This window comes from Pongo abelii, chromosome 5, assembly GCF_028885655.2.
Source record: "Pongo abelii isolate AG06213 chromosome 5, NHGRI_mPonAbe1-v2.0_pri, whole genome shotgun sequence".
NCBI classification, from domain to species: Eukaryota; Metazoa; Chordata; class Mammalia; order Primates; family Hominidae; genus Pongo; species Pongo abelii.
The window spans coordinates 98,701,785-98,727,820 of NC_071990.2; the positions used below are offsets into that span (position 1 = coordinate 98,701,785).

Below are 26,036 nucleotides of genomic sequence, written 5' to 3' on the forward strand. Positions count from 1 at the left end.
TTAGTCTCCTAAAACTGTTCCAGTGATTCTTGTTTTCTTATAGACTATGGGGTTCTTTTTCTTTTTAAACAGATTTTATTTTTTAAAGCAGTTTTAGGTTCACAGAAAATTAAGCAGAAAGTAAAGATAGTCTCATATACCCACAACCTCCGCATGGCCATCTCCAACACCAAAATGGTGTATCTGTAATAACTGAGGAACCTAGTATGGTACAGCATCATCACTCAAAGTCCATAATTTATATTAGGGTTCACTCTTGGTGTTATATGTACTGGATTTTGACAAATGTATACTGACATGTATCCACTATGATAGTATTGTACAGATTAGTTTCCCTGCCCTAAAACTCCTCTCCTATTCATTTCTTCCTCCTACCAACCCCTGACAATCACTGATCTTTTTACTATCAACAGGGTTTTCCCCTTTCCAGAATGTCATATACCTGGAATAATGTGGTTTGTAGTCTCTTCAGACTGACTCCTTTCACTGAATCATATGCATTTTTGGTTTTTCCAAGTCTTTCCATGGCTTGATTTTTTTCAGTCCTGAATAATATTCCATTGTCTGGATGTCCTACAGTTTATTTATCCATTTACCTACTGAAGGACATTTGGGTTGTGTCCAAGTTATGGCAGTTATGAGTAAAGCTGCCATAAAAATGCATGAACGGTTTTTGAGTGAACGTAAGTTTTTAACTTCTTTGGGTGAGTACCGAGGCATGTAATTGCTGAATGGTATGTTAAAAGTATGTTTCATTTTGTAAGAAACTGCCGAATTGTCTTCCAAATTTGCTCTGCCATTTTGTATTCTCATTAGCAATGAAAGAGAGTTTCTATAGATCCACATCCTTGCTAGATTTTTGCTACTGTCAGTGTTCTGGATTTGGGCTATTCCATTAGGCATGTAATGGTAGCACATTTTTGTTTTAATTGGCATTTCCCTAGTGACAGGATGTGGATGTCTTTTCATATGCTTATTTACCATTTGTATATCTTCTTTGGCAAAGTGTTTGTTCAGGTCTTTGCCCATTTTTAAATTGATCTATTTATTTTCTTATTGTTAAGTTTTAAAGTTTTTAAAAAAAATATTTTGGATAGCAATTGTATTAGTCTGTTCTTCAATTGCTATAAATAAATACCTGAGACTGGGTAACTTATAAGAAAAAGAGGTTTAATTGGCTTATGGTTCTGCAGGCTATACAGGAAACATGATGCTGGAATCTACTTGGCTTCTGGCGAGGTCTCAGGAAACTTACAATGATGGTGGAAAGCAAAAGGGAAGCAGGCACATCTTACATGGCAGGAGCAAGAACAAGAAGTGGGGGTGGGGTTGTGGGGAGGTGCTACACATTTTTAAACAACTGGATCTCATGAAAATTCACTCACTACCTCAAGGACAGTATCAAGGAGATGGTGCTAAACTATTCATGAAGGATCTACCCCCATGATCCAATCACTTCCCACCAGGCCCCACCTCCAACACTGGAGATTACAATTCAACATGAGATTTTGGCAGGGACATATATCCAAACTATATCAACAATCTTGTGCAAATATTTACTGCAAGTCTGTGGCTTGTCTTCTCTTGACTGTTTTTAGCAGAGCAGACATTTTAAATTGAATGAAGTCCAGCTTATCAACTTTTCTTTCATGGATCATACCTTTGGTATAGTATCTAAATGTCGTGTTCCTACATAAGGTCATCTAGCTTTTCTTCTATATTATCTTCTAGGAGTTTTATAGTTTTATATTTTACATTTAGGTCTGTGATCCACTTTGAGTTAATTTTTGGAAAGGATGTAAGGTCTGTGTCTATATTCATTTTTCCTTTTTGCATGTGGATGTGCAGCTCTTCTAGTACCATTTGTTAAAAGTCTGTCTTTACTCCATTACATTGCCTTTGCTTCTTTGTCTAAGATCAGTTGACTATACTTATGTGGGTCTCTTTCTGAGCTCTCTTTTCTGTTCCATTGATGTGTTATCTGTTGTTTTACCAATACCGCATTGTGTTGATAACTGCAGTTTAATAGTTAAGTCCTGAGTTGGGGTAGTGGCTGCCCTTCAACTTTGTTCTTATTCTTCAGTATTGTGGGTATTCTTAGTCTTTTGGCTTATCATTGCTGAGATTATGATTGAGATTGCATTGAATCTGTAATCAATTTTGGAAGAGGTGATATCTTGACAATATTGAGTCTTCCTAACCATGAACATGCAAATATTTCCATTTATTTAGTTCTTTGGTTTCTTTCATCTGAGTTTTGTAGTTTCCTTCATATAATTATATTTATATTTTGATAGATTTTTACCTATTTTCTTTTCTTTTACCAATTTTCTTTTCTTCAACCCCACTATAATCTCTTATTAGTTACAGTTTTTTTTTGTTGTTGACTCTTGAATTTTATACATAGATAATCATGCCTGCAAATAAAGACAACTGAATTTTTTTTCTTCTCAGTCTATATACCCTTTATTTTATTTTTTTGTTTTATTGCATTAGCTAGGACTTCCAGTATGACATTGAAAAAGAGTGGTGAGAGGAGATATTTTTGCCTTTTGACAATCTAGGTTTTTGGTGGATAATCTGCATCCAGTTGAAGAAGTGCCCCTCTAGTCCTAGTTTGCTTACATCTGTAGGTTTTTAATATGGAGTATTTGGATTATAGATTCCATGGATTATAGATTACAGATTATAGATTCCATGGATGTGCTTGAAATATTTGTTAGCTCCCTAGAAGTTTATGTGCACATGCATTTTCTCATGGAGAAAGTTTAAAGTGTTAGAAGATTCTTACATGAGATTCTACTCATGCACTTTTTACTGTTAACCTGATTTCTAACTTAATTCCTTCTTGAATCTAGAGCTTCCTTAGAAATACACTTCATGTAATTCGTCTTGGGCTGAATTCATGATAAAATAGACAGGAGTGATCATTTATTTATACCTATTTAGTTCCTTCAGACTTTGCTGTGGCTCTGTTTATGCCACTTCAGACCCATTTTGTTAGGGGAGCGATAGCAGACACAAATATTTTCCCCTCAAAATTTTTCGTGTTTCTTCTAGTTAGTAGCCAGAATTAGTTAGTACTAATTTTGGTATTTCTTAGTGAGATTGCCAAGTTGAATCTAGGTGGTAAGTACCTCCTTTTGCTTCTTTTTTCTTTTTCAATTTTTTAAGTCTAGAAGATGACTACAGGGAACCAGTTTTATAGGGTGACCTATTTCAGGAATTAGATTGGTATGTTTGCATCTATTAAAATTTACATTTGGCTACTCATGCTATTTTATATTAAGAATGTGTTTATTTCACTAACGTTATTTTTATAGCTTGCTGATACCTTATGAATGATTTATCCCCTTAATTCTTTAATGCAAATTATAATTTAAAAATTTCTACCCAATATATATACCAAATCAGTTTCACCAAGTATCAGTTAGCTTTAATTGTTCAGCTCTTTGCTCATTTTTGATGATTCTCTTGTAAGAATCTGTTCAACTTTTTAGTGAGGTTCAAAAACATCATGTTGGTAACCAGTAAGTTATTGCCTGAAATTGTGTAGTTCACTATTTTAATTCCGCTGTTGGCCTCCCTACGTATCCTGCTCCTAGGAAGACAGCTTTTAGGAGTGATAGAGAAGCTTCAATTTGGGTTCAGTGTACAAGCCAGCAGATGAGAAGTGCTTTCCATCTGTTTGAGCTACTACAATTGCCCATAATATAATAACTGCAAACCCTACTAAAACGTCTTCCTGTCTCTAGTCTTTTCACCTGCAAATATCTTTTCTGCAATGCTACAGGAAAAAAGTAGCTAAGGTCTAAATCTGTGTTCTTCCTATTTTTCAGTGACTTTCTGTCAGTTTATAACACTCAAAAATTTCCATTCCCCACCCACAAACCTATCCAGCCTTAATTTTCCCCACTCTGTACATCCACTTGTCTTTTGGCTTCTAGAACTGATTGTACTCTCCCACTCTATACTCACCATGCCATTGTTCATGCCATTCTTTATGCTATTCTTTCTGCCTGGATATCTCTCCTTCTGGCACTACCTTTCTCCAACTATTTCTCCAACAGTTGCCTACAATTAACACTTGGACTCTCTTCCAATATTTTTTTTTTTCTGAGCCCACCCAGGCCAAGTTAAATTTCTTCCTCTTCAAATCCCTAGTACCCAGTTACCCGCTTATCTCCTGTAGTGGATTACACAGTTCCGAAGATGAAGTATCGTTTCTTTCTTATTATTCTTTGTATTCTCAATGCAATACTTGTTCAAAAATGGTTTGTTGACTTGATTTCCATGCCTACCTTGCTTTAATGTCTGGATATTTTCATGGAGAGAACTGGGAGGCGGAGTTGAACAAAAACTTCTTCAACAGAGTATTTGGGCTTAAATCCTCTCTGCTAAGAGACATTGGGGATATTATCTAATATCTTTATGTTTCTACCTCATATCAATTAGATAAACCTGTCCTTTCATAATTCATGCTATGAAAGTAAGACAAGACACATTCTTACAACGAGTTGAATTAAATGCATAGCCTGGCGTTCATATGCAAAGAAATGGTTAGAACTTCTTCGTTAGATATCTAATTATCAGATATTTTAAATCAACTTATGAAAATGTTTTGAAAGTTTTAAAAAATCCTATATAATTGTGACACATTATTTTTTCCGTGCCTCTTCTCCAGCCAGAAACCTCTGTGGCCAGCAGGGCCTCTGCTTGAGTTTCGCTCACAACTACTGGGCTGGCTGCACCAACTCAGCCTGGCAGGCTATGCTCAGCTCACACTACTGGCCCAGCTACCAAGACCGCTGCAGGTGAGCCAGGTGTGAAGCAGCAAAGAGTGTGTGAGCAAGTAGGCCTGGGGTCCAGCCATAGCACACAGCCAGGAGCAACAGCACAGGCGCGAGCAATGTGGGAGGCTGTGGCTGGACCAGGTGTGCCTCAAGTGGCTTCTGCCTTGGGCGCCAGCATCTGGATGAGGGGAGTGAGGTAGTGCCTGAAAACTTGGAGACGCCAGCAACCATGGAGCCCCAAGGGGGTGTTACAGTGTGTCCCAGCGCTGTCTGAGGGAGCCCCAAGGTCTGGGACCCCAGAGGGTCACAGCTCTTGTCTCACACTCTGGTGATTGGGTGTGTGTCCTGCCCTAAGCTTGGTGGGCTGGCCAGGAATGTGTTTCAGCTTGCTCGTGTTATAGCTCATTCCATCCTGCTATCCCACTCCAGCCCGCGGCTCCTGGGCTGACCCAGCCCCACCGCTGCTTCCTGTCATGTGGGACAGCCACCTGGCACCGGTGGAAGGTGGGAGGACTACAGTGTTACAGCTTCTTTGGTAGGTCCTGGGTTCTTGTTCCGTGTCCAAGAAGAATGAGGTTACGTTGACAACCGAACAGAGAGAAGGTGGAGAAGAGATTTATTGAGCCACAGAACAACTGTTAGTGGAGAGAGGACCTGAAGTGGGTAGCCTCTACCCGAAGATGGGTAGTCTCCACATGTGGCTCAGTCCGGAGCTTTTATGGGCTCAGAATGGGGGAGTGAGTACTGATTAATCCATGGGTAGGCCTGGAAAAAGCACCATTTGATTGGACAAAAGGTATCGAGGAAGTTCTTACTCTGCTCTAGGGCTTTACCTGGACCTGGCAGCTTGATTTTCAGGCTTCAGGCTGTCTTTGGCTTGAAGGTCAGGTTTCACCAAGGACCCTCCCCTGTCTGCTTAGGAATTTGTCTACTTCCTGCCACTATCAATTACAAGGAACTATTAGTGTTATTGGCATGTTTTATTATTATTTTACTACTCATTCTGAGGTTCAGTTTCTGAGATACTGGCCTTTATATTAGGTTTTATTATATTGACTTCTGATGCTTTTGCAAAATTCTTTTTGCTTTCTGTAATGGTTAATTTTATATGTCAATTGTATATATAATTTTATATGTCATGTTTGGGCCATGATTCCAAGATATTCGGTCAAATATTAGTCTAAATGTTGCAGTGAAGATATTTTTTAGATTAGATTAGATGTTAATTAGATGTTAATCAAATCTAAAAAATACCTTTAGTGCAACATCTAGACTAGTATTATTTAGATGGTATTAATTATAATTTACAAACTGAGGTGAATAATAAATAGAATTTTTTTCCATAACTGGACTTTCTGTCATAGGCCAGAATACAATAAATACCAGAATTGTAGTTCTAGCTCAGAACTTCTCTCCTTCAGGAGTCTAATTTAGAGAGAGGAACATCAAGGACAGGAGGCATGGGGTTCTCAGTTGTCATGTTCCTCACTGTAGTCCATGGAGCTATTTTCAATCCTCTCTAATGTTTGAACTGAAGGCCACTGAACTTTTCTTGTCCTGTCTTCTTGGCTTCTTCAGATCCACCTTCTTACTTGCTCTACCCTCAGAATTCCAGAATAAGAGAACAATAGTGTATGCATTGTGGTTAGTGTCTTAAACATAAAATGCAGCCCTATTTCTCACCTCCACTCCTAATTTTCTGTTATTAGCCTTTGTGTGGATGAATATTTATTTATTCTAATATTTTAAATCATTCTATTTTTGATTAGATGTGTCTGTGGTAAACATCATATGGCTGAATTTTGTTTTCTATCCTTTTTGAGTTTTTCGTAAGGAGAAAATTTTCTGTCATTACACATCATATCTGATATGTTTGTCTTCTGACATGTTTCACATGTTTCAGACTTTCTTTTTTTATACTCTTGAGTCTTTCATTCTTGCTTTTTTTTTTTTTTTTTTTTTTTTTGAGACCGTGTCTTGATGGAGTGCAGTGGCATGACCATGGCTCACCGCACATTCAACTTCTCAGACTCAAGCAGTCCTCCCACCTCAGCCTCTAGTAGGTGGGACTATAGGTGCGTGCCAGCACACCTGGATAATTTTTTGTTTTTTTTGTAGAGACAGAGGTCTTACTACATTGCCAAGGCTGGCTTTGAACTCTTGGGCTCAAGCAATCCTCCTGCCTCTCTCTCCCAAAGTGCTGGGATTACAGGTGTGAACCACCACACCAGGTCCTCTTGCTTTTTTGTTTTTAGAAATTTTTATCTACATGTTTCAATTTCTTCTTCTGGAAGTCAGAAACAATACCAATCAACTGTCCCCCACATCTCCACCTTAAAAGATAAAAAAAATTAATATGAAATTTATGACTATATTCTTCTTACCCACTGCAATTTTTGTTAATAAGATGTTGGCATTAAAATGTTACTTCTTTTTTTTGTTACAACTGAATTATATCTTACCACTATTTCTTTAGTATGATGATTCTTGAGGCATCTATGCTTATTAACCTTAGTCAACTGAAATACACTGTATATTTTAAAGAGGAGTCCATGGTTAGTATACTCCTTAAATTTTTGTGGGCTTGAAAATTTCTTTTATTTCTTTGTTAAAATGACATTTTGGTTAAGTATACAATATTTGGTTAAGAATTATTTAAGTATAAACATTACATTATTATCAACTAATGTCTAGAGTTACTAAGAAGATTCTTGTAACTTTATTGCTTCCAGGATAATTATATACAGTGAACAGAGAATGACTTCGTGGAGAGAATTCAAAATGTCATACAACACTTTGTTATATCAAATACACAAGTAGAAAATAACTATAAAATCAGATCACAAAATGATACACAGTATCTGCTTACTCTCATCACAGAGTAGGTACATTGAAATAAGAATATGCCTTCATTTATTTTCACTTATATTTCACTTTTCACTATGAATTCCAGTGGTCCCTGGAATTAGCCAGTGGTATAAGGGGGACTATCTAGAGTTAATGGATAGAACTTTCAAGTAACACTGGTTTTACTGTGAAACAAATGTGGAAATAAAGAATGCAGGCATCTGAACCACATGGCCACATTTCTTGGAATCTGGGGAGAGCTTTACAACAAAAGTTTCCAGGAGAAACTGTTTCTAAAGTAGCATTGGACATCACAGTCTAATCACAAATGGGAAAAGTGAGGATCATTCAGGATTCAATTCAATATAAATATCAGGATCTCTAAATACACCTTTGAAAACAGGGACCTCTTGATTTTCTACTCTTCTTTGAATTCATCCAATTCTTTTACAATTTCTTTTTCTAAGCTTCATAACTTCACCACTATGTGACCATATGCAAGTTATTTAACAACTTTATATTTCAGTGCCTTCATTTAAAAATAGAGATAGTAATAGAACCTACTACATATGCAAGATAATGTATAAAATATGCTTAGTAATAAGTTTGGGATATAGTAAGCATTCAACAGAATCAGCTATTACCTATGCCAAGATCCTAGATTGCTCTGTACCATGCTTAGGGGAGGAGGGTATACAAGTAAGAAGCCAGGGAAATGAAGCCTTTCTTAAACCTTTGACTTCAATTGTCTATACATAAAGGATGTTTTAAAAATTTGACAATTATATTGATGTGTTAGAAAATTATTATCATACGGTTCCTAAGCAAAGATGGCCAAATAGGAACAGCTCCAATCTACAGCTCCCAGTGTGAGCAATGTAGAAGATGAATGATTTCTGCATTTCCAACTGAGGTACTGGGTTCATCTCACTGGGGATTGTCAGACAATGGGTGCAGGACAGTGGGTGCAGTGCACTGAGCATGAGCCGAAGCAGGGCGAGGCATTGCCTCACCCAAGAAGCGCAAGGGGTCAGGGAATTCCCTTTCCTAGCCAAGGAAAGGGGTGACAGATGGCACCTGGAAAATCGGGTCACTCCCACCCTGATACTGTGCTTTTCCGACGGTCTTAGCAAACGGCACATCAGGAGATTATATCCTGCACCTGGCTTGGAGGGTCCTATGCCCACAGAGCCTTGCTCATTGCTAGCATAGCAGTCTGAGATCAAACTGCAAGGTGGCAGCGAGGCTGGGGGAGGGGTGCCCCCCATTGCTGAGGCTTGAGTAGGTAAACAAAGCAGCCAGGAAGCTTGAACAGGATGGAGCCCACCACAGCTCAAGGTGGCCTGCCTGCCTCTGTAGACTCCACATCTGGGGGCAGGGCATAGCCAAACAAAAGGCAGCAGAAACCTCTGCAGACTTAAATGTCCCTGTCTGATAGCTTGGAAGACAGTAGTGGTTCTCCCAGCACGCAGCTTGAGATCTAAGAATGGACAGACTGCCTCCTCAAGTGGGTCCCTGACCCCAGAGTAGCCTAACTGGGAGGCACCCCCCACTCGGGGCAGACTGACACCTCACATGGCTGGGTACTCCTCTGAGACAAAACTTCCAGAGGAATGATCAGGCAGCAGCATTGGCTGTTCAGCAATATCCGCTGTTCTGCAGCCTCTGCAGCTGATACCCAGGCAAAGAGCGTCTGGAGTGGACCTCTGGCAAACCAACAGACCTGCAGCTGAGGGTCGTGACTGTTAGAAGGAAAAGTAACAAACAGAAAGGACATCCACACCAAAACCCCATCTGTACGTCACCATCATCAAAGATCAAAGGTAGATAAAACCACAAAGGTGGGGAAAAAACAGAGGAGAAAAACTGAAAATTCTAAAAATCAGAGTGCCTCTCCTCCTCCAAAGGAACACAGCTCCTCACCAGCAATGGAACAAAGCTGGACGGAGAATGACTTTGACGAGTTGAGAGAAGAAGGCTTCAGACGATCAAACTTCTCCGAGCTAAAGGAGGAAGTCCGAACCCATGGCAAAGAAGTGGAAAAACCTGAAAAAAGATTAGACAAATGGCTAACTAGGATAACCAATGCAGAGAAGCCCTTAAAGGACCTGATGGAGCTGAAAACCACAGCACGAGATCTACATGACAAATGCACAAGCCTCAGTAGCCTATTCGATCAACTGGAAGAAAGGGTATCAGTGATGGAAGATCAAATGAATGAAATGAAGCGAGAAGAGAAGTTTAGAGAAAAAGAATAAAAAGAAATGAACAAAGCCTCCAAGAAATATGGGACTATGTGAAAAGACTAAATCTATTTCTGATTGGTGTACCTGAACGTGACAGAGAGAATGGAACCAAGTTGGAAAACACTCTGCAGGATATTATCCAGGAGAATTTCCCCAATCTAGCAAGGCAGGCCAACATTCAAATTCAGGAAATACAGAGAATGCCACAAAGATACTCCTCGAGAAGAGGAACTCTAAGACACATAATTGTCAGATTCACCAAAGTTGAAATGAAGGAAAAACTGTTAAGGGCAGCCAGAGAGAAAGGTCGGGTTACCCACGAAGGGAAGCCCATCAGACTAACAGCAGATCTCTCGGCAGAAACTCTACAAGCCAGAAGAGAGTGGGGGCCAATATTCAACATTCTTAAAGAAAAGAATTTTCAACCCAGAATTTCATATCCTGCCAAACTAAGCTTCATAAGTGAAGGAGAAATAAAATACTTTACAGACAAGCAAATGCTGAGAGATTTTGTCACCACCAGGCCTGCCCTAAAAGAGCTCCTGAAGGAAGCACTAAACATGGAAAGGAACAACTGGTACCAGCCACTGCAAAAACATGCCAAATTGTAAAGACAATTGATGCTAGGAAGAAACTGTATCAACTAACGAGCAAAATAACCAGCTAACATCATAATGACAGGATCAAATTCACACATAACAATATTAACCTTAAATGTGAATGGGCTAAATGCTCCAATTAAAAGACACAGACTGGCAAATTGGATAAAGAGTCAAGACCCATCAGTGTGCTGTATTCAGGAAACCCATCTCATGTGCAGAGACACACAGGCTGAAAATAAAGGGATGAGGAAGATCTACCAAGCAAATGGAAAACAAAAAAAGGCAGGGGTTGCAATCCTAGTCTCTGATACAACAGACTTTAAACCAACAAAGATCAGATGAGACAAAGAAGGCCATTACATAATGGTAAAGGGATCAATTCAACAAGAAGAGCTAACTATCCTAAACATATATGCACCCAATACAGGAGCACCCAGATTCATAAAGCAAGTCCTGAGTGACCTACGAAGAGACTTAGACTCCCACACAATAATAGTGGGAGACTTTAACACCCCACTGTCAACATTAGACAGATCAACGAGATAGAAGGTTAAGAAGGATATCCAGGAATTGAACTCAGCTCTGCACCAAGCAGACCTAATACACATCTACAGAACTCTCCACCCCAAATCAACAGAATATACATTCTTCTCAGCACCACACCACACTTATTCCAAAATTGACCACATAGTTGGAAGTAAAGCACTCCTCAGTAAATGTAAAAGAACAGAAATTATAACAAACTGGCTCTCAGACCACAGTGCAATCAAACTAGGACTCAGGATTAAGAAACTCACTCACAACCACTCAACTACATGGAAACTGAACAGCTTGCTCCTGAATGACTACTGGGTACATAATGAAATGAAGGCAGAAATAAAGATGTTCTTTGAAACCAATGAGAACAAAGACACAACATACCAGAATCTCTGGGACACATTTAAAGCAGTGTGTAGAGGGAAATTTATAGCACAAAAGAAAGCAGGAAAGATCTAAAATTGACACCCTAACATCACAATTAAAAGAACTAGAGAAGCAAGAGCAAACACATTCAAAAGCTAGAAGGCAAGATCAGACCACATATGAAGGAGATAGAGACACAAAAAACCCTTCAAAAAATCAATGAATCCAGGAGCTGGTTTTTTGAAAAGATCAACAAAATTGATAGACTTCTAGCGAGACTAATAAAGAAGAAAAGAGAGAAGAATCAAATAGATGCAATAAAAAATGATAAAGGGGATATTACCACCGATCCCACAGAAATACAAACTACCATCAGAGAATACTATAAACACCTCTATGCAAATAAACTAGAAAATCTAGAAGAAATGGATAAATTCCTTGACACATACACCCTCCCAAGACTAAACCAGGAAGAAGCTGAATCTCTGAATAGACCAATAACAGGCTCTGAAATTGAGGCAATAATTAATAGCTTACCAACCAAAAAAAGTCCAGGACCAGATGGATTCGCAGCCGAATTCTACCAGAGGTACAAGGAGGAGCTGGTACCATTCCTTCTGAAACTATTCCAATCAATAGAAAAAGAGGGAATCCTCCCTAACTCATTTTATGAGGCCAGCGTCATCCTGATACCAAAGCCTGGCAAAGACGCAACAAAAAAAGAGAATTGTAGACCAATATCCCTGATGAACATCAGTGCAAAAATCCTGCAAACCGAATCCAGCAGCACATCAGAAAGCTTATCCACCATGATCAAGTGGGCTTCATCCCTGGGATGCAAGGCTGTTTCAACATATGCAAATCAATAAATGTAATCCAGCATATAAACAGAACCAACAACAAAAACCACACGATTATCTCAATAGATGCAGAAAAGGCCTTTGACAAAATTCAGCAGCCCTTCATGCAAAAAACTCTCAATTAATTAGGTATTGATGGGACGGATGTCAAAATAATAAGAGCTATTTATCACAGACCCACAGCCAATATCATACTGAATGGGCAAAAAACTGGAAGCATTCCCTTTGAAAACTGGCACAAGACAGGGATAATCTCTCTCACCACTACTATTTAACATAGTGTTGGAAGTTCTGGCCAGGGCAATCAGGCAGGAGAAGGAAATAAAGGGTATTCAATTAGGAAAAGAGGAAGTCAAATTGTCCCTGTTTGCAGATGACATGATTGTATATCTAGAAAACCCCATCGTCTTAGCCCAAAATCTCCTTAAGCTGATAAGCAACTTCAGCAAAGTCTCAGGGTACAAAATCAATGTGCAAAAATCACAAGCATTCTTATACACCAATAACAGACAGAGAGCCAAACCATGAGTGAAGTCCCATTCACAATTGCTTCAAAGAGAATAAAATACCTAGGAATCCAACTTACAAGGGATTTGTAGGACCTCTTCGAGGAGAACTACAAACCACTGCTCAAGGAAATAAAAGAGGATACAAACAAATGGAATAACATTCCATGCTTATGGGTAGGATGAATCAATATTGTTAAAATGGCCACACTGCCCAAGGTAATTTACAGATTCAGTGCCATCCCCATCAAGCTACCAATGACTTTCTTCACAGAATTGGAAAAAACTACTTTAAAGTTCATGTGGAACCAGAAAAGAGCCCTCATTGCCAAGTCAATCCTAAGCCAAAAGAACAAAACTGGAGGCATCACGCTACCTGACTTTAAACTATACTACAAGGCTACAGTAACCAAAACAGCATGGTACTGGTACCACAACAGAGATATAGACCAATGGAACAGAACAGAGCCCTCAGAAATAATGCCACATATCTACAACTATCTGATCTTTGACAAACCTGATAAAAATAAGAAATGGGGAAAGGATTCCCTATTTAATAAATGGTTCTGGGAAAACTGGCTAGCCATATGTAGAAAGCTGAAACTGGATCCCTTCCTTACACCTTATACAAAAATTAATTCAAGATGGATTAAAGACTTAAATGCTAGACCTAAAACCATAAAAACCCAGAAGAAAACCTAGGCAATACCATTCAGGGCATAGGCATGGGCAAGGACTTCATGTCTAAAACACCAAAAGCAATGGCAACAAAAGCCAAAATTGAGAAATGGGATCTAATTAAACCAAAGAGCTTCCACACAGCAAAAGAAACTAGCATCAGAATGAACAGGCAAGCTACAGAATGGGTGAAATTTTTGCAATCTACTCATCTGACAAAGGGCTAATATCCAGAATCTACAATGAACTCAACAAAATTTACAAGAAAAAAACAAACAACCCCATCAACAAGTGGGCAAAGGATATGAACAGACAATTCTCAAAAGAAGACATTTATGCAGCCAAAAGACACATGAAAAATGCTCATCATCACTGGCCATCAGAGAAATGCAAATCAAAACCACAATGAGATACCATCTCACACCAGTTAGAATGGCAATCATTAAAAAGTCAGAAAACAACAAGTGCTGGAGAGGATGTGGAGAAATAGGAACACTTTTACACTGTTGGTGGGACTGTAAACTAGTTCAACCCTTGTGGAAGTCAGTGTGGTGATTCCTCAGGGATCTAGAAGTAGAAATACCATTTGACCCAGCCATCCCATTACTGGGTATATACCCAAAGGATTATAGATCATGCTGCTATAAAGACACATGCACATGTATGTTTATTGTGGCACTAACCACAATAGCAAAGACTTGGAACCAACCCAAATGTCCATCAGTGATAGACTGGATTAAGGAAATGTGGCACATATACACCATGGAATACTATGCAGCCATAAAAAATGATGAGTTCACGTCCTTTGTAGGGACATGGATGAAGCTGGAAGCCATCATTCTCAGCAAACTATTGCAGGGACAAGAAACCAGGCCGGGCGCCGTGGCTCACACCTGTAATCCCAGCACTTTGGGAGGCCGAGACGGGCGGATCACGAGGTCAGGAGATTGAGACCATCCTGGCTAACACAGTGAAAGCCTGTCTCTACTAAAAATACAAAAAATTAGCCCGGTGAGGTGGCAGGCACCTGTAGTCCCAGCTACTCGGGAGGCTGAGGCAGGAGAATGGCGTGAACCCCGGGGGACGGAGCCTGCGGTGAGCCAAGATGCTGCCACTGCACTTCAGCCTGGGTGACAGCCAGACTCCGTCTCAAAAAAAAAAAAAACCAAACACCGCATATTCTCACTCATAGGTGGGACTTGAACAATGAGAATACATGGACACAGGAAGGGGTACATCACACACCAGGGCCTGTTGTGGGGTGGGGGGAGGGGGGAGGGATAGCATTAGGAGATATACCTAATGTTAAATGACGAGTTAATGGGTGCAGCACACCAACATGGCATATGTATACATATGTAACAAACCTGCACGTTGTGCACATGTACCCTAAAACTTAAAGTATAATAAAAAAAAAAAAAGAAATAAAACACAGGTAAAATATGCCTATGGAGAAGATACTATAGACAACGAGGGTAATTTTTTGAAGGCGAATGTTCTATGGTCTCCAGAAAGTTTCAGAAATGTAATTTTGATGTAATATAAAATAAAGCTGAAATGATAAAAAAAAGAAAATTATTATCATATAATTAATTACCATATTGGTGTACTGTAGGCTCAGTAGTGGGCCCTCCCCTATTTTCACCCCACACTCTGTTTCCCAGAGAGATCTCAAATACTTCCACTGCTTACTATTCCCATGCCAGTGAGGCCCACATTTCTTAGTTGCAGATTTGAGCATCTTTTCTTAGTTGTACATCTGAATGTTCAATTGCCTATACTGAGCATTTCTGCATTTCTGAGAGTCACTTCAAACTCAGTATATCCAAAACTCAGCTCTTAATCTTTTTCTTTAGATATTCTGCTACCTATTTTCCTTTCTCAAAGGCCCAAGTCCAAAACATGCCTGTTGTTCTTTAATTTTTCCTCTCCCTTTAATATCCACGACTAATTTTTATTGATTCAACATTCTGAGTAAATCTTAAAGTTGTCCTTTCATCTCCATTCTCATCTCAGTTTAGGTCGTATGACTTTTGTCTCTTCTAATTGATTCATTTGCCTCCAATCTTGTCCTCTTCATAATTATTCTCCAAAAAGTAGCCTGAGTGATTGTTCTGAAACCCAAACTTGATAATGCTACTATATTACTTAAAACCTTTCAATGACTTTAGTTACTCTCAGAATGAAATCCAACTTCCTTAACACGACCTGCAGGGTGAGATTTTTCCTTGTCTACCTTTTTTTCAGCCCCCACCCCTGCCTTCACACATACTCCATAATCCTGCTATTGTTACTTCTGTCAGTTCTTTGAACATACCATGTTTCCCTTGACTTACTGGCATTTAAACAGTCTTCACCATGTTTTATGCCACAATAACTCCTCATAACGCTTCATGTCTCAATTAGATGTCATATTTAGAGGGAATATTACTCTAATGTCCCAATATTAGATACTACCTGTTCAGGTAATAGTGTAGCATGACCCTGAAACTTAATTTTGTGTGTATGTCCTCAATTAAAACCTAATGATAGCAGGACCCTTGATCATGTGCATTATCAATGTGTTTTCAGAATCTAGCTTAGTGCCTGGCATACAAGGGCATACTTACTTAATATTTTTCAAATGAATGATCTTTCAATGTTAATACAGCCAATAGAATTCTTATGTGATATTACTCTCTCTATGGCTTTACACAGGTTGTCTGATAATTCTTAGACATGGACTTTATCAGATATATGTTTAAGAAATTTGTAGACGGTAGTCTTAGTAGAACAGCTTCTTTCTAATCTAATTTTCATCAAGTAAATGACTAGTCTAAAAGGAGGATGTAGCCACGAGAGATTCATGCCATGAAGCAGGTTGTTTGAGAATAATGGACAATAATAACATACAAAAAAGCTTACTAAACCATCTCCAGTCAGACTAGAATGATAAATTATATAAGACAAATCAGTCTGTTTTATGGTGCTTTCTTATTCATCATTTAAATTAGTTATTTTTAAAAGTAATTATTTTCATCAAATTATTATTATTATCATTATTATTATTACAGATGAGGATTCCGCTGTGCTGTCCAGGCTGGCCTCTAATACCTGGGTTCAAGTGATCCTTCTGCTTTAGCTGTAGCTGGGACTAAATGTGTATGCCACCATACCAATCAGTAAGTTGTTATTTTTAAGAACAATAGGTTTAGAGTCAGACACACATTTTTGTACCCATAATTAAGGTCATAGACATTTTATCACCAAAAGGTCGGAGTACAAACTAGTTCGTTCAGATTTACTCAGCTTAGTGCCTGACACAAAATAAAATACTAAAGAAAAAGCTAGCTAAAATGCACTTCTCTTTTTGCTCATACCAATGCTTTTTAAATTCTGCACAAATATAATTTATTGTCACATTGGAAATGCTGAAGTTCACCATACATAGAAACTCTTCTTTCATTGATCTAAAGGCTATTAAAATCCCAAGAGGTAACCTTTGAAAGTAAACTTTCATACTCCATGGTAGGCTCCCCGCCATTTTAAAATAGCACCCAAACCTATGTTTACTTTCAAATAGTGTTCTCAAACTTTTGGGTTTTAGGACCCCCTTTAACCCTTAAAATGTATTGAGCACTCCAAAAAGCTTTTGTTAATGTAGGTTATATCTAGCAATACTTATTTGTATTAGAAATCAAAACTAAAGATTTTAAAAATACAAAATATCCAAGTACTCTTTTCATTATCAGTCAGAGTGATGACATTATTACGTTTTACGGGCTCTAGACCATTTCTCTGTACATCTGTGAGACAATGAAGGTGAAAGGGAAAATGACATTTTAGTATTATTAAAAGATCTTTGAACTCATAGATTCTCTGAAAGTATCTTAGGGATGCCTAGGACTTCCTAGATCACACTTTGAGAAATACTGCTTTAATATATTACCACGCATCACTCTCGCAAGCATTGTAAACTTTTCTACATTTTCATAGCTTTATGAACATAATCTGTTATAAGAAGCAGTAGTAATTATTTCCCAAAGTAAGCCCTGTGACACTAATAGGTTTACTATGTAAACTTGGGTCTTCAGTCAATTAGGTTGGAGAAAAATTCAGTTAAGCAAAACTTAAATACCTTCTGCATTGCAGGCCTTTTCAGAACCTTTATTATGACAATTTGCATTAGGAATGTTCAAGTATGAAATATCATATTCAATGTTCTAGTAATTTACTTTATTTGCCTAAAATTTTAGAAAACACCTACTGGGAATAGTGATATAAAAGATAAAGGATAAATAATTTAAAATTTATAAAATGTTGCCATTTTATTTTTTTAAATATGGAGCCTCTCAGATTCATTATTTACCTACTTTAAGTATCACAATCCAGATATTATATACTTTTGTTTATTGATTATAAGAGTTCATTTGCATTTTGTGCATTAATCAGCTTTCCATTTTGAAATTTCTCCAGCAACTCATTTCAGAACCTTTCCTAATCCATGTATTTAAGTCTTCAATAATTTCATTACCGTCTATACTTACCAACAATGTTGAAATGTTAGAGCTCTGTGATTAAAGGCTACAAATTGTTCTTTTCATCCACCATCCTTGAGTTTGCTTTTAATAATACTGTTACTTGGAAGTGGAGAAGCATTGAGCAGAGTCAAGTAAGATGCAGCTTTACAATAAGGGAGGCTTTTCTCTTCCCTTTCCGTTATACTCTATCTTGTGAACTTCTGTTCAGATAGGCAGATTGTGGCTATTAAATGAGATGTAGGAGAAATCTTATCCTCTGCCTTCTCAGGAGTACTATTCATCTTCAATACTTAGAAAAAATTATTTTAGCCAAGGGGAAATTATCAAATGAATGAAGCTCAAGGTAAATCTTGGCAAACAACTCCAGATGTATGTACCTTAAAGTTCTGCAGAATTTTAAATAGCTTCTGATTCAAATGAATTTGAGAAAATCTTGACTAAACAAAGCTAAATAGTTTCATTTGTTTTGAGACCTCTCAAATTTACTTGATTGTTTCTCTTTTTAGTTGCTGAGATGAGGGTAGAATGTATAGAATGCCCAAATATAACATTGTGCAAATTTTTTAAATAGGAGTAGATCTCAAATGACAGTGCTGCAGAGTGTATTTTAGAAAGAGTTGTTCTAGATTTTAGTAAGTGTTTTACACTTGGTAAAACAGGGTAATTATGAGTTTTGTTTGTCGTTTGTTTTTAATTTGCTGTACTGTTAGAAATAGATTTTTAATTATTTCATTATGGGCAGAAAGATGTTAAGAAAACTATTGCTTCAATTCACCAATATTTGAGCATATTACATAAACAGGAAGAAAGAAAGTGTTCTAGTTTTCAGGTAAAGTAACTGTAACACCACTTAATTAAAAAAAAAAACAAAACACTCCACTTATACTTGGCCTTAGGCTAAAATCAGATTGAGGAATCAACATCTACGATTGGAAACCCAGCTAAAGTGTGGCCAGCTTTTATCATGAGTTGATTGTACACAGGCTGATTTCAAGTTGGTGAGGGAGGCTGGTCCTCTTTTACAGCATCTATAAACAGGGCCAGAATCCGGCTGACTAGAGCCTGAGAACATGTTAGGTCGCTTCATATTCAATTCACAGCCCTATAAAGAGAAGAAAAATGAGCCTTGTCCAAAACTCTTACCTCAGCACCCACTGGCAAAAATAAAATGTAAGCTGGGGACCAAGTCTCTTTGAAGCTGATTTTTTAAAAACTCTCTAACAGGCCTCTGGTGGTTACAGATATTGATCGTTGGAAAGTAATCTGTTCAGGTTTGGGGGCATGCCAGTACAAATTGTGGAATGCATTCCTTCCTCTCCAAGGACATGTTGAGCTTTTTACATTGCCATACTGGTTCACTTGTCAGCTGTCTACCCTATTTGACATGAATTATTTTCTATCTTTTGTGGATGTGTAATTAAATATATTTTAAAAATAGGAAATTTTATTAACATAGAATCTTCAGCTTGAGTCAAAACATTCTTTTCATCTTTTTTAACCCTCATTTTTCTTCCATAATCATTATTTGATTCCCTCTGGCTGCCTGCTACTTATTTGTAGTAGTACCATTCATCCATTGAGACCTTTCCATCTGTCACACAGCTTTGCTTTCTTTCCCCAGAAGCTTTATTCTCCTACTGTGCCATGTTTACTTTTTTTTTCCTTTTTCTTTCTCTCTTTTTGTCTACTAGTTGGACTGAACACTCTTTTGTGCAGGTGTTTTCATCTTTTATTTTTGTTATTTTTTGATTTATGCTAGGAAAATAATGGTGAATTAGATAAAAGTGACAGTCAGAAAAGGCATATTTGCTAATCTTTAAAGACAAATGTAATTTTTAAAAAATCCATAAGTTTTTATTCTGATATATAAAAGGTAGAATTTCAGTAAATCCAGAACATTTTGATTGTTAAGTGAAGTAGTAAGAATTGCTTCAACCAGTATTTACATATGGTGTGAGAGTGATGCTGATATTTTACTCTCCAAGTGTGGACTTTAATGTTTCTTAAGTGTTATTGCTGATTAAAGGTTTATTTACTGTGAATTTCAATGCTTAAAAACACTTAGACATAAAGACTAACATTTTTGGATATTACTTTCCCTCAGAGATTACCAACAAGTTGTACTAAAAGGTAGATGTCTTCTGGCTAGAGAACAGATTCTAGGGATAGGAAAATAAATGCAAGCATTCATGGTAAGATTAAGTGATTGGAAATTCTCCATTTTGCTTAAATTATTGGTGAATTTTTCTTAACTATGTTATGGTAAAGTATTGAAAGACAGGATTCTTTACTGATAAACATGTTGAAAATGATAACCTAGATTATTGAAAGTTTTCTAGAACAAACTCAAGGTGATAAAAATAAGGAGTTTTATATTAACAAATGCAAATTCATTTCTATTTTTGCATCCTCAGAAGAGTATTAACTTTTCTTTCTGTTGTTTTTGACTTAATACTTTGGATTTAAATCTTGAATGATGTGCAATATGTCTTTTCAAAATAGTTAGCAATCTTTTTTAATGAATTCCTCAGTGGCACAGTAAGTTTTCAAGTGCGTGTCATGGGCTGGAAGGCATTGCTTTAATTGAATATCCATGTTTTCTGATTATAATGGTTTGGAAATCAGAGCCAAATGAGAAGCATGTTATGCCCACTCAACTAAAAAATAATTGAGTCTCCTTTTCGAGGCTTACACATGACCAAATCCACATGTATCAAACCTCTGTTGTGTACATGGTGGTGAACTCACATCAGTAAGGGAATAGATGTTAAGGGATAGCTTCTGCTGTCAAGGGACTCAAAGTCTGTATGAGGAAGAGAATACAGTACTGACTTCACTTAAAGCATTTGATTTGTCACAGAACATTAAGAATATGTTTGCTGAGGTCTGATAGTATGATAGATTATGTTCTGATCACAGTTGTTTAGGGCCAGGAAATAAAAAACTTCGTAAAGTATTTTAAAACAGTGTTTTAAGTAGATCAGGGACATATCATGGGATAGAAGAGAAGGATGATACTAGCAATCAGGAAAATAGCAAGTAGAGATGTATGCAGGAGTTCAGAAGAGAAGTATGAAGACAGGACTTTTTTTTTATGTGTGGAGTCTGGAGTGGGGATAAGAAGTGCAACCAAAACATTAATAATTGTTCAGTCCCTGAACAACCAAAGATAATGAGTCAGAGTCTTTGACTATAAGAAACTAATAATCTAAGTAATAGATATGTCATATATAAAAATAGTTATAACCTAAAAGGCTATAAAACATATACTGATTTTTTTCTTGAGCTATAATAACAAATCCTGTTACAACAATAAGCTTTGCATGGAGAATGAAATAAAAGCTCATGATGCAAAAAGTAGCTGCTTAAAGGCATTGTAGAGAAACCAAAAGAGTCAGGTTGTGAAAGACTAAAGTCTTTTTTTTTTTTCTTTTTATTATTATTATTATTATTATTATTATTATTATTATTATTATACTTTAGGCTCTATGGTACATGTGCGCAATGTGCAGGTAAGTTACATATGTATACATGTGCCATGCTGGTGCGCTGCACCCACCAACTCATCATCTAGCATTAGGTATATCTCCCAATGCTATCCCTCCCCCCTCCCCCCACCCCACAACAGTCCCCGAAGTGTGATGTTCCCCTTCCTGTGTCCATGTCTTCTCATTGTTCAATTCCCACCTATGAGTGAGAATATGTGGTGTTTGGTTTTTTGTTCTTGCGATAGTTTACTGAGAATGATGATTTCCAATTTCATCCATGTCCCTACAAAGGATGTGAACTCATCATTTTTTATGGCTGCATAGTATTCCATGGTGTATACGTGCCACATTTTCTTAATCCAGTCTATCATTGTTGGACATTTGGGTTGGTTCCAAGTCTTTGCTATTGTGAATAATGCCGCAATAAACATACGTGTGCATGTGTCTTTATAGCAGCATGATTTATAGTCCTTTGGGTATATACCCAGTAATGGGATGGCTGGGTCGAATGGAATTTCTAGTTCTAGATCCCTGAGGAATCGCCACACTGACTTCCACAAGGGTTGAACTAGTTTACAGTCCCACCAACAGTGTAAAAGTGTTCCTATTTCTCCACATCCTCTCCAGCACCTGTTGTTTCCTGACTTTTTAATGATTGCCATTCTAACTGGTGTGAGATGGTATCTCATTGTGGTTTTGATTTGCATTTCTCTGATGGCCAGTGATGGTGAGCATTTTTTCATGTGTTTTTTGGCTGCATAAATGTCTTCTTTTGAGAAGTGTCTGTTCATGTCCTTCGCCCACTTGTTGATGGGGTTGTTTGTTTTTTCTTGTAAATTTGTTGGAGTTCATTGTAGATTCTGGATATTAGCCCTTTGTCAGATGAGTAGGTTGCGAAAATTTTCTCCCATTTTGTAGGTTGCCTGTAAAGTCTTAATAAGAAGGAAAATAGGCCGGATGTTGTGGCTCATGCCTGTAATCCCAGCACTTTGGGAGGCCAAGGCGGATGGATCACGAGGTCAGATCAAGACCATCCTGGCCAACATGGTGAAACCCCGTCTCTACTAAAAATACAAAAATTAACTGGGCGTGGTGGCATACCCCTTTAGTCCCAGCCTCTCAGGAGGCTGAGGCAGGAGAATTCCTTGAACCCACGAGGCAGAGATTGCAGTGAGCCAGGATTGCGCCACTGCACTCTGGCGACAGAGTGAGACTCTGTAAAAAAAAAAAAAGGAAAAGGAAAAGATATTGAGGTGAAATTAATATTCAGTAACACTTTCTCTTGAGGAATTTTCAGATTTCTAAACTTCATAAGGCAACAAGCTTTGAAATCAAGGAGAATAAGCATTTTTTAAAATTGTTTTGTTTTCTTGTCTGTAATTTTACAATGCTGGGTAGACAAAAATAGGAGGTTAAGTCCTGAAAAGAAGGAGGGATCCCCTCAAAACCCTAGAATTTGAGAACCCAGAAGGGTAATGTTCTAGGAGAAAGGTTTCACAAATTTTGAAACCCAGTCTCAAATCATCTTGATTCCTAATAAGACAAAGATGATCTGTCCTACTCAAATGGCCCGCTTGAAGAAAATATTATAATGTCATCCAGAGCTTTTAAGTCTTCATACTCTGTATTTAAATTTCAATTTAGAAAAATTACCATGCATGCTAGGAGACAGGAACAAATTAACAAAATCCCAGAAAGAAAGAAATAACCGAAAGAAAGAGGTCCACAGATGATGAAATGCTAAAATTGAGACATTGAATTTTAAGATATCTTTGAGTAATACTCTCAAGCAAAAACTCTCTGGACTACTTCACACAAAATGGAATCAATAAATAGAATAACATCAATATTCTGGAGCTATAATAACTCAATAGAAGGTTTTTAACAGCATATATACATAGCTGAAAATAGAACTAATGAGCTGGAAGATAGATCAGTAACAATTATTAAGACTCGTAGTCGGGTCTGAATTTATCCTCTTGCCTTAAATAACTGGAAAACCAGAAAAAATACATAAGACAACTATTTTCAGAGATTGGAAAATGGGTACCAAATCATGATCCCTGAGAGACAGTGGAGAGTGGGGGGGCTGAGATTGCTACAGTTTACAGTGCAAAGTATGAGAGAGTTAAAAGCTGTCAAGAAAGAACTTCAGAAATCAATATGGTCCAGTACAAACCTGTGCATGCATAAGGTAAGGTAAAACTACATAAGCCTGACTAAAAAAAAAAAAAAAAAAAAAATTCTAAGGACAAAAATTTGCTGAGAAATGTTAAGCCAAAATCATTTTAGACCTCATAAAAGGATGTGAATTGTTAAAATTCCCATCAGCTAGCATAAAGTAACATTATTGAAATCATTGTGTTGAAATATGGTGGGCTGAGATCCACTCTAAAATATAAATAAATGAAGTTTTGAAATGATCAAACTAGGTCACACATAACTTAACTGGCTTTTAGAACAACATCCAAAATACTTAAAGAGAATAAAACAAAATCCAGCACTCAATAATATAAAACTTATGGTATGTGATATCAAATTGCTAGACATGAGAAGAAGCAAGCGATCTGGACAATATTAAAGAACCAAAAAGAATGACTAGAAAGAAAAAATATAAAATCTGAACCAAAACTTTCAGGATGGGATTAACATATTAGAGACTGAAGGAAAACAAAAGTCAGTGAACTTAATGGCGCAGCAATAGAAAGTACCCAATAATAGACAAAACAAAGAATAGACAAAACAAAATCAATGAGGACTCAGTAACTTGTGAGACATTATAAAGTAGTCTAACATAAGTGCAATTGGATTTCTAGAATGAAAGAGGAACAGAAAAATATTTGAAAGAGTAATTACTAAAAATATTTCAAATTTGATCTAAGAAGATATAAACCCACGTATTAAAACATGCAACAAACTTCAAGCAAGGTAAGTCTAATGAAAACCACACCAATGAATGTCATCATCAAACTGCTGACAATCTGTGATGAAGCAACCAAAGAAAGATTATAGAAAAACAGTAAGAATTGTTATAAACTTAAAGAAGCCAAAAACAGTGGAATGATATATTAAAAATGCGATGAGAAAAAAAAACAAACTATCAACTTGTATGCCTAGTAAAAGTGTCTTTCAAAAGCAAAAGAATATTTTTTTCAAGCAAGTGAAAGATTAGAGAATTCATCACCAGCAGACCTGCACTACAAAATATGCAAAAGGACGTTTTTCAGGCAGAAAATGACAGACAACTAGAAAGTTGAATCTATAGAAAGCAATGAAGAGCCCTGGGAATAGTAAATAAATAAGTAATGAAACAGTCTTTTTTCTCATTTAAAATGTTTAAAAATATAATGGAGTTTTCAAAAGAAAAAAGTAATGACAATGTATTGGGTGATTTATAACATGCAAAAATGCATGCGAACAGTAGACACATGAAAAGAGTAGAAATGGAAATATACACTTCTAAGAGTTTTAAGTTATTTAAAAAGTTGTAAAATATTGAAAGAAACACTCTGAAGTATGCATATTTTCAACCCTAGGGCAACCACTTTTCAAAAGAGGTATAGCTAATTTTCCAATAGTATAGACAAAATACTTTGCAAAATATTTTGCAAATAGTATAGACAAAATGAGATCATAAAACATAGTCAAACAAAAGTAACAAAAGAAATAGGAAATAAAAACAGATGTAACAAATAGAAAATAAAAAGCAAGATGTTAAATTAAACCCAATCATATTGGTTTTCATATTAAATGTAAATGGCTAAACAACCCAAATGGAATGGATGGAGAGTTTGAATACATCTTTCTGATCATGTATAACAATAGTTCCAACGCATTCCAGAGAAAATTCTGTTGGCTGAATTGAAGCACAGGCCATTTGTAAAAACTGAAGGGATCAGACTATCTCAAGTAGGATTTGGTTTCAAATTTGAAGTCCTGTCTGTGAATTATGCACAACATGTCAATGCAGTTTGTTGACTAGGTGACTTGTTCTTCCTATTATAACAGATTCACCTGCCTGTCTAGATAGGCTGACACAGAGAGGGCACTCAGTAAAGATTTGTTAAATAATTGAACAAATCTGGAAGAAGAATCATGCAATATGTCTTCTTGGGAAGGAAACAGAATGCTTTGAGGACATAAGTGGTGTTTCCATCTCTTCTTTCAGTATAAGACCTTGATTTGGGGTAGATAAGGATAATATACTAGTTTTCGAGAAAGAAAAACCTATAATTACTATTTTTGTGCTCGGTGGCCGACAGTTGCAGATAATTTGCCACCTGATAGGTGACAGAGTTCTGAGACATCAGGAAGAGTATATTTTGAAGTAGATTCAATAAGAATATAAAGTAACATTTGAAAAAATAATAATTTCAATCAAAATTGAAAGAAACTGGATACTACTCAGTTTAATAAAAGCAACATACATAGAATAATGAAGTCATGGAGGCAAGCATTAACTAGTTGTATGGTAAACTAGTAAAAACTATAAAACTCTGTCAAGAAAGTACCTAATATGGCCACGTGCAGTGGTGCATGCCTGTAATCCAAGTGATTTGGGAGGCAGAGGTGGGAGGATTTCTTGAGCCCAGG

General features: G+C 37.1%; 1 long non-coding RNA gene across 22 annotated transcripts in view; it reads left to right on the top strand.

Moving 5' to 3' along the window:
• Positions 1–26,036, top strand: part of LOC129060000 (uncharacterized) — a 1,058,541-nt gene that overhangs the window by 532,182 nt on the left and 500,323 nt on the right. The window contains exon 6 of one of the 22 annotated variants that reach the window (XR_010140286.1): positions 16,489–16,596. The exons of the other annotated variants lie outside the window; for them this stretch is intronic. This is a non-coding gene — a long non-coding RNA (uncharacterized LOC129060000). The remainder of the gene's footprint in view (positions 1–16,488; positions 16,597–26,036) is intronic. 22 annotated transcript variants of the gene reach the window in all.